The sequence below is a fragment of the Apodemus sylvaticus genome, chromosome 17, assembly GCF_947179515.1.
Source record: "Apodemus sylvaticus chromosome 17, mApoSyl1.1, whole genome shotgun sequence".
NCBI classification, from domain to species: domain Eukaryota; kingdom Metazoa; phylum Chordata; class Mammalia; order Rodentia; family Muridae; genus Apodemus; species Apodemus sylvaticus.
Window position 1 is genome coordinate 5311687 of NC_067488.1, and position 12882 is coordinate 5324568.

The 12882-nt window shown below is 42.8% G+C and overlaps 1 protein-coding gene across 5 annotated transcripts in view; it reads right to left on the reverse strand.

Moving 5' to 3' along the window:
* Nucleotides 1-12882, reverse strand: part of Ncald (neurocalcin delta) — a 445096-nt gene that overhangs the window by 57922 nt on the left and 374292 nt on the right. The gene's annotated exons all lie outside the window — the stretch shown is intronic.

The following is a 12882-nucleotide window of genomic DNA, read 5'->3' on the forward strand; positions in this document are numbered from 1 at the left end:
GTGAGTCTGGCTGTGACCAGTTAACAACCTGTGCTTGGTGGCTCAAGGTGGCGGGTCCATCTCTGAGTTCAGAACAGCTTGGACCCTTAATGAATTCTCAGCCAGCCAGAATTATATGGCAAACAAAACAAAGCAAAACAAAAAACAAAACAAAACAAAAAAACTGTTTGGGGAAAAAAATCTAAGGAAAAAGAGGCTGTAAAAATGAGAAAGGATTATTCTCACTCTGATATCATGCTAGAGAAAATCGCTGAGTGTTCATGGCGTACTTCTGTCTGGTGACCGCTAGTCCAGCTAATGGCTAATTCCTCTACTGCCTCATACCTAGCCAGCAGTTGGCAGTGCACTTACCTTGCCACTTAAAGGACCCATGAGTTAGTGGACAGGCCTCAGGAGATGGTCACTGCCCCGGCCTATACACACCACAGGGCCTGGCCCAGCGAAGAAACCGTGTGAGTGTCAGAAGTCAAGAACTTTGGGCAGTCTTTACCAACATAACTGCTTGACTGCTGTGTCACAGTTGACAACAGCCATGCTAGGGGCTAGTGTTAGAGAGAGGGGGGGTGCTCTGCTGCCTCAATAGTCTCTCAGAGCTGCCACAGCCCTACCTCATGGAGTTCCTCGGAACTCTGATCCCAACAAATGTCTCTTCAACTTAAGGAATGAAATATTCTTATTTTAAACCATAAACCATCGTTTAACAGTAATCACTGTGACAGTAGACAAGGCACCGAGCTTCCTTGACCAGGGCAGCAAACAGATCAGCTTCAGCCGCCCAAGGCCATGTCTCTTACCAACAGCTGGAGGACCAGAGGCTCAAGTCCCCAATTTTAGACTTCCTCTGGGGGCCACAAATGCATTTAGTAAATGGTTCCAGGCTCCACGGAGTCCAAAAATAGTTCACAATTTTTGAAATCTATTTGGCACACTGCTTCCGGGCTTAAAAGGGACAGTTCTGTAAAAATAATCCTACATGGGGTAGGAAGTAGCAAGAATCTGGGATTTGGAATATAATTCATTGACATTTCATTAATATTTTTCTTTGAAAGTCTGTGATTTTACTCCGAGTAGCAGAGTCATGAAGAAATGAACAGTTGTGACAAGTTCATGCAGCTGTGGTCCCAGGAGAGGGTGACCCAATCTACCCTTCCCACCTCCACCCCTGTTGTATTCCTGGCCATGCTGTTTTTGGTATTTGAATGGCTGATTATGCTAAAAATGTATCCTGGGATCCCTTCCCATTCTGGCCAGCACAGCAGGACATGCAGTCAGTCTGCACCGACAGAGACTAAGTGAGACTAGTTGGCTAGCAAGGAGAAACTATGAAGTGCCTTATGTGACCCTCCTGCAGGGAAGGAGACAACTAAATCAGACTGTTATTATTCGGTGTCTTGTGACCTGGGCATCTTTGCTGTTTAGCCACTACACGGTAAATAGGCACGATTAACACCTATATCCTCATGCTGTCAGGAGAACTAAATGAAGAGAAAGGGATCTCTTGCTGCCGAGTGAACAGAAAAGAACCAACATCATGATGCTCGATAAACAGCTTTAGCCTAAGCTAAGGCTACAGCTCCATTGGGGTATTTACAGAAAAGAGCCCCGCAGTGAGTGAGGACCTCTCCTGCTGACCTGATGTCCATGAAGAATTAGAAAGGACAAGAAGGACACACAGAAAGAACGAGCAGTAGCAATGCCACTCTCCAGCCTGACTCCTGTTTAGAACGTTAGGCAGATATGAAAGATCTGTGTGGGTCTGTACTCCAGGAGGCCCCTGCCAGCCCCTAGGTCAATGATTTGCGTTTGGTGGTCATTGGGACAACCAGAAGCAAAGCACACGGGTCCTATGGGACTCATGGCCAGTGAGAAGGACTCTGGTTTCACTCTGCCTCCCCCGTGGTTCTGGGGAAGTGATGGCTCTGTAGATGCCATGAACGCTGGATAAGTGTCACAAAACAATGGTCATCTATGTGACTCTGGGGTCCCCAGAGCAGAAAGTGGCGTTGGCTACCTTCTGCAGGAGAAGCCTTCCCCTCACTCGCCTTCCTGGGTGCTCCTGTTCTACTAGACCTCTTTTGTATGTGGTAGGCATGTTCTGTATCAGAAAGTCTGTGCTTTCTACCCAGTCACTCCCGTTGTCTCACTGCTCCCTGACCCGATTAACACAGTCAGCCCCATTAGAGCATCGCCTCTCTCCAGAGACCTAACTGGGCTGCACACTTCAGTCATACCTTGCATTTAACTGCATCTGGAATTGGTTCTTTATGCAATTTGCTCATGATCAGTTTCTCCAGACAGATGATTCTATCTTGTTTTGCATTCTGTCTCTGATACTGTGAGAGAAGATGGCGAGGCAGACATGAGCAGGAGGGAGGAGGCTGTCCTGTAGATCTACCCTTTTTGTTAACTACATCCTGACTACATAGGCAGGGGATCGTGTATGAGGTCAGCAAGGAAACCATTGTTGTGTCTTCTGGTGGTCAAAATACTGCTCTGTGGCTAGACATCTTGGGTGAAGTAGGTTAGTGCCACCATCTCAGGTATGAAAAGAGCCTACACATGCCCACCAGAGAACATCCCAAAAACCAGGAGTGAAAAATCCACACAAACATCTTAGCTCCAGAGCTTGCGTAGTACAGTGGGGTAAAATGAAGGTAGTATCCAAAGGGAGGAACTTAGCAATGGCATCAGAGGAGGGAGGGGTCTATAAGAAACTTCTTACACATCCACCTTGGAGAACATGATGAGCTACTGCACTCACTTGGGGTGAATTCAAATCTCTCTTTAGACAGTAATTTGCTTTACTAAATAATCTTTTGCTTAAACCATCTGTCTCTCAGCTGAAGTCGTACATTGAGGAGACATGAGGCCTTCTCCCAGGGCATGTAACATGCTTACAGCAAATGCATGCTTAGGAAGTATCTACCATCCCTGACAACTTGGTGATTATTGTCATGAACAAGCATTTCTTGTGCTGTGGCTCCCTCATTCCACTCAAGGTCGCACTCTTGGCTCTTTGTTCCTCTGGCTATGGGCATCCAGTGCTCCTTTCCTACATAGCTATGGTACAAGAGATGCATTCCTTGACGAACCCAGGCCACACTCACAAGGAGCTCTGCTTCAAAAACCAAGTGTCCAGACAGGACCATCCCATATCTTTTCTACTCATAAGAGGAGAAAAGACAACCTACTGCTTCCTTTATGGTGTTCTCCAAGGAGACTCTACATTGGTTATATTTCCCATTGTAAGTTTGCTCTGTATAGGTTCAAAGCAACTAGATCAGAACCCATCCTCACAACCCATTCCTTACCTATTTCAAAGTCATCCCAATATCACCTCTCCAGTGGGATCCTCCCTTATATCCCTGGTTAAAAGCATAACACTGGATCTTCCTTGTGTACTTTACTGTCTGCCTTAACTTAAAGTTATATCCTATATACACTGACATCCTATACACTGACAGTTTTATTGTGTTGATTATCTTTCCCTACTAAGATGGAGGCTTCACGGAGTCACAGATTTGTTTTGTACACAAGCCCCACAATCCCAATGTCTAGAACAAGACTTAGCACATATTAGTTGCACGATAAAAATCTATTAACTGAGTTATAATTCAGTTTGGTCAGTTTTCATTTAATCTGTTCTCTTTTGCTCCTCACCATACTCTTCAGCTTATAAAAATTCTTAGTAAAACAGAGGATACTACTTTTACAATCAAAACCAGTTTGTGTTTTAAATACACTCATTCTCACTACCAACATTGATTGACACAAAGTAGATGCCTATCAAGTGACCAATGTCCCAAACTCAAGCAAAAAATAGTACCTTCTTGTATGAATTTACAGGATGTTCACAATATTTTCTTCAGTAGATCCTTAAAATATTGTATGAAAGAGTATCTATCTCTACATTAAAGAATCAGAAAGTAAAGATGTAAGTATTAGTCTAAGGTTAGGTATCTAAGGTCTAATGGTAGAGGCACAACACTTTATATTCTCCCTAGTTAGCACAGGGACCACAGGGACTTGGAAGAAGGCAGAATAGATACTGTGTGTGTGTGTGTGTGTGTGTGTGTGTGTGTGTGTGCATGTGTTTAGGGAGAAGTCTTCTTGTCTGTCTATGTATTCTCTGGCTACCAGCTTGAGTCCATACTCAGAGAATGTAAGAATAGAGGCTTAACCTAAAGGAACCCATGGCGACAATATAGTTATGGCATGCGTAGAGTGGATCCAACAAAGGCTCTAGCATCTGCCTCTAAAGGGCAAGTTGTGGGTGCAACCAGGACAGGACAGCTCTATTTTTAGGGAATCTCTGTACCTGGGTGGGTTTACCTTGAGCTCATCCTGTGAGCCCTCCTCATCCCTTTCACACCGGAGCCCACCAGAAGTGTTTCCTGCTGTGAGCCCTCCTCATCCCTTTCACGCCGGAGCCCACCAGAAGTGTTTCCTGCTCCTTCTCGATGCTGATCAGAGTGGTTCACTTTGCTGAACTCCCTTTCATATCTCTAGTCTTCACATCACAGTAAATGCCCTTAGACAGAGAACAGCACTAGGATAAATGCAACAACAACAACAAAAAAATTAGAGTGTTTTCAAGTGACGTAAGTAGGTCAAATGAACTTCTTCATTTCTCTCAGACTTTGTACCTGAGCTGGGGACAGCTGAGATGGTAGTGCCATTTGTCACATTCCTCATAGTGGTGACAAAACATTCCACAGAGGAAACCTGAAGAATTTTTTGTTTGTTTGTTTGTTTGTTTGTTTGGGGTTTTTTTGCCTTATGGTTCAAAGGAACAGTCTATCACATAGAGTGGTGCAGTCTGTGGTGGTGGAGCTTGTGGCTGGTGACATCATAGGAGCGGATTAGAAATAAAGAGCTTAAGAGACCAGGGGAATGGCCGACCAATAACCAGCCCAATTCAGACCCACCCCATGGGCAAACACCAATCCCTGACACTATTAATTATACTTTGTAACGCTTGCTGACAGGAGCCTGGTATAACTGTCCTCTGAGATGCTTCACCCAGCAGCTGACTGAAAGAGATGCAGACTCACAGCCAAACATAGGATAGAGCTTGGGAGTCTTATAGAAGAATTAGGGGTAGGATCAAGGGTCCTGATGGGGATAGGAACTCTACAGAAAGACCAGAGAGTCAACTAACCTGGGCCCTTCTGGGCTCTCAGAGACTGAACCACCAACCAAAGAACATACATGGGCTGAACCTAGCCCCCCCCACACCCCGACACAGATGTGCATCTCAGTCTTCACGTGGGTCCCCCAACAACTGGAGTGGGGACTATCCCTAAGTCTCTTGCCTGCCTGTGGATCCTGCTCCCCTAACTGGGCTGCCTTGTCTGGCCTTGGATGTGCCTAGCTGTGCAGAGAGTTGATGAGTCAGGGTTGGGGGATCTCCACGGGGTCCTCTACCCTCTCAGGGGAGGAGGTGACCGGGAGGAGGGGGTTCAGTGATAAAGAAGTAAAGTGAATAAATAAATAAATTTGGGGAAAAGAGAACTAAAGAGCTTAGACGGAAACCAGAAGCAAATGTCATTAAAGCCAAGCAGCAGCTTGGTGTGGCAGGTAGGTAAGGTTCCACAGTCATCTAAGACGTCACCATGATCGGGGGACCAAGACGTGAGCCACAATGTGGGACACTCACACAAACCTTAACACCTGGGCAAGCAAACACACCCTGCTGTCTGTGCCCCCCATATCTATCTATCTATCTATCTATCTATCTATATCTATATCTATACCTATACCTATACCTATATCTATATCTATATCTATATCTATATCTATATCTATATCTATATCTATATCTATATCTATATCTATCCATATCCATCTATATCCATATCCATATCCATATCCATATCTATCCATATCTATATCTATCCATATCCATATCCATATCCATATATATATCTATCCATATCCATATCCATATCTATCCATATCCATATCCATATCCATATCCATATCTATATCTATCTATATAATCACCCACTTAAAAATGCCTGCGCCGCAGGCCCTGGAGATGTACTGACTTCGTTAGAGCCAAGTACGAAGAAAACTATTTTCTGCCTTTTCTAGATTAATGAGACCTCTGGTCGGTCAAGCTTAATCTTACTCACAAAGAGTTTATTATTAGGTGCAGCCTCGTAGTCACGGCGCCACCAGCATCTGTGGCAAGGTACAGAGATGAGCTAAGCAGAGGGGACGGCAGAGCTGTGCTTCTGTCATGCATAACCAGTAAACACCTTAAATTTATGAGGCAGGCACAGCGTATACTCAGGAGCACCAATAAAACCATCGTGCAAATGGCTGGAACTGACAGCCTAATTCTTCCTTCTTGAGGGTATGTCTGAAGACTCCAATGTTTGCTCTCATGGCCAAACCCAGGCTTTGGGGATGATCATGACTAAAGAATGCTAGAAGGAGATATGAAATTTAAGTGAACAATTTTGTTGAAGGAGAAAGCAACAAAGGCAGGGTGTGGTATGGGGAACAGCCATTCTGGGAAAGGGGCATGAACTGACCAATACTCCTCTGTCCCTAGGGATAGGTGACAGTGTTTGAAATGACAGGGAACATCTTTCCAATTCCCCAAGCCAATTGTGCAAACCATGTCCTATCATGTGCACAAGACTTTCATAAAAGCTTGTTGTGTACCTGGACAGCACAGTAGACTAAAAACCAGGTAGGATAGACTGCTGAGGGATTCTGTCAGGTGGTAGACCAGATAGATTACTGCTTGCCCTGGAACCACAGTTTCTCCATTTAAAAAGCACAGGCTAGGAGATTCTATAACAGGAAAACATTTAAATCTACAGTACAGATAGGAGTTGTCTTTATGACGAGGTTGGATTTAGGGGTACTTACAATGGTTGGTATCAGGCCTATAATCCAAAGTATTAAGAAGTGTGTAGGTGGCTTTATATGACCACTGTGGAGAGGCAGTGTACATGGGGATGTTGACAGGCATGCTGGCTGGTCTTATATCAACTCCACACAAGCTAGAGTCATCTGAAAGGAGGGAACTTCAGTTGAGGAAATGCCACCATAAGATCTGGCTGGAGGGCCTTTTCCTAGTTAGTGATTGATGGGGAAGGGCCAGAATTTTGTGGGTGGTGCTGTCCCTGAACTGCTGGCCCTGTAAGAAAGGAGGCTGAGAAAACCAGTAAGCAGCACCCCTCTATGGCCTCTGCACCAGCTCCTGCCTCCAGGTTCCTGACCTGCTTGAATTCCTGTCCTGACTTCCTTCAAAGATGGCCTACAAAGATGTGAAAGTATAAGCCAAATTAACCCTTTCAATCTCAACTTGCTGTTCAGGTGAATGCAAAGAGAGAGTGAAGATTTTGTTTTGAGTCTCCAAAGCCCTCAAGCCTCAGCCTCCCTTGCTAGACACAGCTGTGACATGTTTGAGGCCATTTTAGCAGCTGCAGGTGCCAAAAGAAGTAGAATGACATTAAGCCAACCTCCCGCACAGGTTTATGGGATGGAATTAGAAAATCCCCCAAGGGTAAAGTACAGGAGCTCTCTAAATGCAGCATATCATAACTAATCGTAAAGGTGGCAAAGAGGTCTCACCTAACACACCAGGAAGAGACAGCAGGGTCCCTTCAGGCCAACAGGCAGGATGGGAAAACTCACAAGTGTGTTCTCACATAGCCTTTAATAAAAGCTGGCAGAACATCAAAATATACAATACATACGGCATTGACTGGAAGGCAGGCCTATAAAACTTGAGAATATTTTCCTGCCACCATTTGTACCAGGGAGCCCGGCAGCTCCACAGCCTTCTGTGCACAGACCCTGCCAGAAGAGAGTTGGTCTCCCAGGAGTACAGACACAGGTTTACAGGCCCACAGGAGGGACAAGCTCCAGTCAGAGACAGCAAAACCAACTAACACCAGAGGTAACCAGATGGCGAAAGGCAAGCACAAGAACCATACCAACAGAAACCAAGGCTACTTCGCAACATTAGAACCCAGTTCTCCCACCACAGTAAGTCCTGGATAACCGAACACACCAGAAAAGCAAGAGTTGGATTTAAAAGTGTATCTCATGATGCTGACTGAGGGCTTCAAGAAGGACTTAAATAACTCCCTTAAAGAAATACATGAGAACATGGGTCAACAGGCAGAAGCCCTTAAAGAGGAAACACAAAGGTCCCTTAAAGAATTTCAGGAAAACACAAACAATCAAGTGAAGGAGCTGAACAAAATCATGCAGGATCTAAATAAAAATGGAAGTAGAAACAATAAAGAAATCACCGAGTGAGACATCTCTGGAGATAGAAAACCTTGGAAAGAATTCAGGAGTCATAGATGCAAGCATCAACAACAGAATACAAGAGATAGAAGAAAGAATCTCAGGTGCTCAAGATACCATAGAAAACATTTACTCAACAGTCAAAGAAAATGCAAAATACAAAAAGCTTGTAACCCAAAACATCCAGAAAATCCAGGACAAAATGAGAAGACCAAATCTAAGGATTATAGCTATAGAAGAGAGTGAAGATGTCCAACTTAAAGGGTCAATAGATATCTTCAACAAAAGTATAGGAGAAAACTTCTCTAACCTAAAGAAAGAGATGCCCATGAATATACAAGAAGCCTACAGAACTCCAAACAGACTGGGCCAGAATAGAAAGTCCTCCTGGCACACAATAATCAAAACACCAAATGCACTAAACAAAGAAAGAATATTAAAAGCAGTAAGGGAAAAAGGGCAAGTAACTTATAAAGGCCAACCTATCAGAATCACACCAGACTTCTCACCAGAGACCATGAAAGCTAGAAGAAGATCTTGGGCAGATGTCATACAGACCCTAAGAGAACACAAATGCCAGCCCAGACTACATACCAGCAAAACTCTCAATCACCATAGATGGAGAAACCAAGATATCCCATGAAAAAACCAAATTTACACAATATCTTTCAACAAATCCAGCCTTAGAAAGGATAATAGATGGAAAATGCCAACACAAGGAGGGAAACTACACTCTAGAAAAAGCAAGAAAGTAATCTTCTTCTAACAAACCCAAAAGAAGATAACCACACAAACATAAAAATAACATCAAAAATAGCAGGAAGCAACAATCACTATTCCTTAATATCTCTTAACATTAATGGACTCAATTCCCCCAATAAAAAGACAATGACTAACAAATATTTTTTATGTAAATCTTCAATTTTATCAGAAAAATAATTGAGGAATAATAAAAGAAGAATTTGCAATTCCTCTTTCAATTAATTTAGTAATGTTTTTTATGTCTACCATTTTATCTGCATTATTTTTCATGATAATCTTCAATTTTAACGTTTTTCTATATATTTCTTCTATTTTATCAGAAATATTTTCCATGTAAATCTCTGATTTTGTAACAAAATGTTTTGTAAATTTAGAATAAATTTAGGAAGTTTTTTTTATGTCTACCATTTTATCTGTATAATTTTGTATAAAACAGTCAATTTTAACATGTTTTTCTATCTCTTGAATTTTATCAGAAATATTTTCCATGTAAATCTTCAATTTTACCTGAAAATGTTTACAATGTACTTTCAATCAACTTAGAATTATTTTTATGCATACCATTTTATCAGTATAATTTTCCATGATAATCTTCAATTTTACCTGAAAATGTTTACAATCCACTTTTAATCAACTTAGAATTATTTTTATGCCTACCATTTTATCAGTATAATTTTCCATGATAATCTTCAATTTTACCTGAAAATGTTTACAATCCACTTTCAATCAAGTTAGAATTATTTTATGCCTACCATTTTATCAGTATAATTTTCCATGATAATCTTCAATTTTACCTGAAAATGTTTACAATCCACTTTCAATCAAGTTAGAATTATTTTATGCCTACCATTTTATCAGTATAATTTTCCATGATAATATTCAATTTTAACAGTTTTCTATATATTTCTTGAATTTTATCAGAAAGATTTTATGTAGATCTTCAAGTTTATCAGAAAATGTTTATAATTTCACTTTCAATCAGCTTAGGAATACTTTATGCCTATCATTATTATATCTATATAAAATTTTCCATGATAATGTTCAATTTTAACAGGTTTTTCTACATTTTTCTACAATTTTGTCAGAAATATTTTCCATGTAAACCTTCAAATAAAATGTTTCTACTTCCTTTTTTAATTAATTTAGCAATGTTTTTTATGTCTACCACTTTACTCTTTAATTTTTCCATGAAAATTATCAATTTTAACGTGCTTTTCTATGTATCTCTTCTATTTTACCAGAAATATTTTACATTTTACAGAAATATTTTACAGAAATATTTTCTCATAAAATGTTTTTACTTCCTTTTTCAATAAAAGGAATATGCTTTTCAAACAAAAAACAAAAAAACAAAAAATCCTTGGGAATGTAAGACTACATGGGGCTCAGCCTGGGACACCGCTCCTCCGAGGGCTCTGTTCTCTTGTTATCAACTTCCATCTTCCTTGAGGAATCTCCAGCCTGTGTAAGACTCAGAGAAGTCAGGGTGGGGAGCGGAGGCTTCTCTATGTGCTAGACCTGAGTCAGAACCCACTGTACCTCTGCAGAGGTGCACCCCATCCTCCAATCCTGAGTAGAACAGTAGTTAGCTTCTAGAAATGGGGACATTTTAAATAACTCAATTTTCAAAGAAAATCATAGCTTCATATCATGCAATTGGCAGTTCATTTGCAGCTGGGCCCTGGTAGTACACTCTTTAATGCTTTTAAATTCCAGCACTTGGGAGGCAGAAGTGGATGTCTGTGAGTTCTAGGCCAGCCTGGTCTAGAGTGAATACCAGGACAGCCAGAGCTACACAGAGAAATCTTGTCTCAAAACAAAACAGAATGAAACAAAAATTCAAAGTTCATTCGGGTAGTGTTCATAGCCCAAGGAATAGCCAGCATTACCAAGAGGCCTGTATCCGCAGCTTGCGCAGAGTAGAGTGTGGGCAGAGCTTTGAGTGGATGGTCTTGTGTTTGTTTTTAGGTGCTGCTGGGACTGAGCCCTGGGCCTGGGCGTGCTAAGCACAAGGCCTTATGTATTCTCTCTGTTAGCTCCCTACCCACAGTCGCATCCTCAGCCTGGGTGCTTTGTCGAAACTTCTGCCACTGAAGCTCGAGACACTTTTAGGGTCTGAGCTTCAGGTAGGCGGGATCCTGTTTTGCTGTTAGCTTCTCTGCCTTGTATCTTTCCTGTCAAGGTCAGCCTCATTCAGGAACCTGCCTATGAGAATGCCTACTAACCCGTGTCCCCAAGGCGGGGGCAGGAAGCGTGCACTTCATCCCAGCATGCACAGACACACTTCCTGCCTTTTTATAGAGGAAAAAGGCCCTGTTTGTGCAGTACGCTGGGGAAAGCAGACAAGAGCGCCGAGGACTTGAGAAAGCCAGGCCCCTCTGGCTGCCCAGGGTAGACTAAGGGATGGGTATCCCAGTCCCAGCTGGCTCCCCTAGGAGTCCTCACAGGCGGCGTGAGAAGAAACCACCAGAAGAAAATTCGGAGCTGAAGAGACAGCTCAGCGTTTAATAGTGAACAAACACTGCTCTTGGGAAGGACCCTACTTCACCCAAGCACCCACATTGGGTGGTTCATAACCCTGTGTAACTAAGCTCAGGAGGGGGGGTGGGGAGGGGTTGACACCTGTGACCTGGAGGGCACCTTCAGTGCACATACTCCCACAGGGGCATGCAATAAAAAAATAATAAAAATAAATTGTAAAAAGGAAAATCTAGTAATTATTTAAAAGAGAAAATACCTCAGATTTATGATTCATGCTCCTCCATTGATTTAGAATAACTGTCTCTCTTTTTGAGTAATAGATGTCCTTCACTATTCTAACCTGTCATGGTGGTTGTCAACTTGAGCACATCTGGACTCAACTAAGGCCCAAGCAGCTGGACACCTCTGTGGGGCATTTTCTTAATCAGATCATTTGAGGTGGGAACACCCACCTGGTCACACCTTCTGGTGGCAACCCACACAAAAGGAGATGGCGAAAGGAATCTTTTGCTTTTTGTACGCTCGCCCTTAACTCTCAGTGGCTACTCCGCTATCCCACTGGTGCTGGAACATAATTCATCTGGATGCCAACACAGACTGAAGAGCAGCAGCTCTCTAGGAATACTCCAGGACTCCAGCACAGATTAGGACTGCTGAGACAGCCAGCCTTGCGGACTGAACAAGTCTCATATCCATGGACTTTCTGTCAGGAGACAGCCATTGTTCAACTGGCTGCACCACAGGCTTTACGCATATACACATATATATGTGTATGTATATATGCATGTTTATATATTTTATCAGTTTTGTTTCTTGTTTTTTGGGTTTTTTTTTTTTGGATTTTCCGAGACAGGGTTTCTCTGTGTAGCCCTGGCTGTCCTGGAACTCACTCTGTAGACCACGCTGGCCTCGAACTCAGAAATCTGCCTGCCTCTGCCTCCCAAGTGCTGGGATTACAGGCGTGCGCCACCACAGCCCGGCCAGTTTTGTTTCTTTAGAGCCCTAATACACATCTCTTGCTTAAAATACACAAGCCTGGACGGTGAAGTACTTGCCTTCCAAGCTGGAGAATGTGAGCTCAATCCCCAGAACCCACACTACAAAACGCCGGGCACCATCAACTGTCTATCAGAAATGGCTGCACTGCTCCCTGAGGAGCTGTTAGTAGTTAAGGGTTGCTCAGTGGAGAGAGTGTCATCTTCAGTGGTGTGACAATGACAAGCTGGTCATAATCCAGTCAACAATCTCCATGCTCATGCAAATAATCCCAGGAAGTTCACGTGGGTCACAGGAAAGGGGTGTGAACGAGAAGGCTTGGGGGAAGGAGGGAGGGGAACAGGACAAGCGCGGCCTGGTCTTACC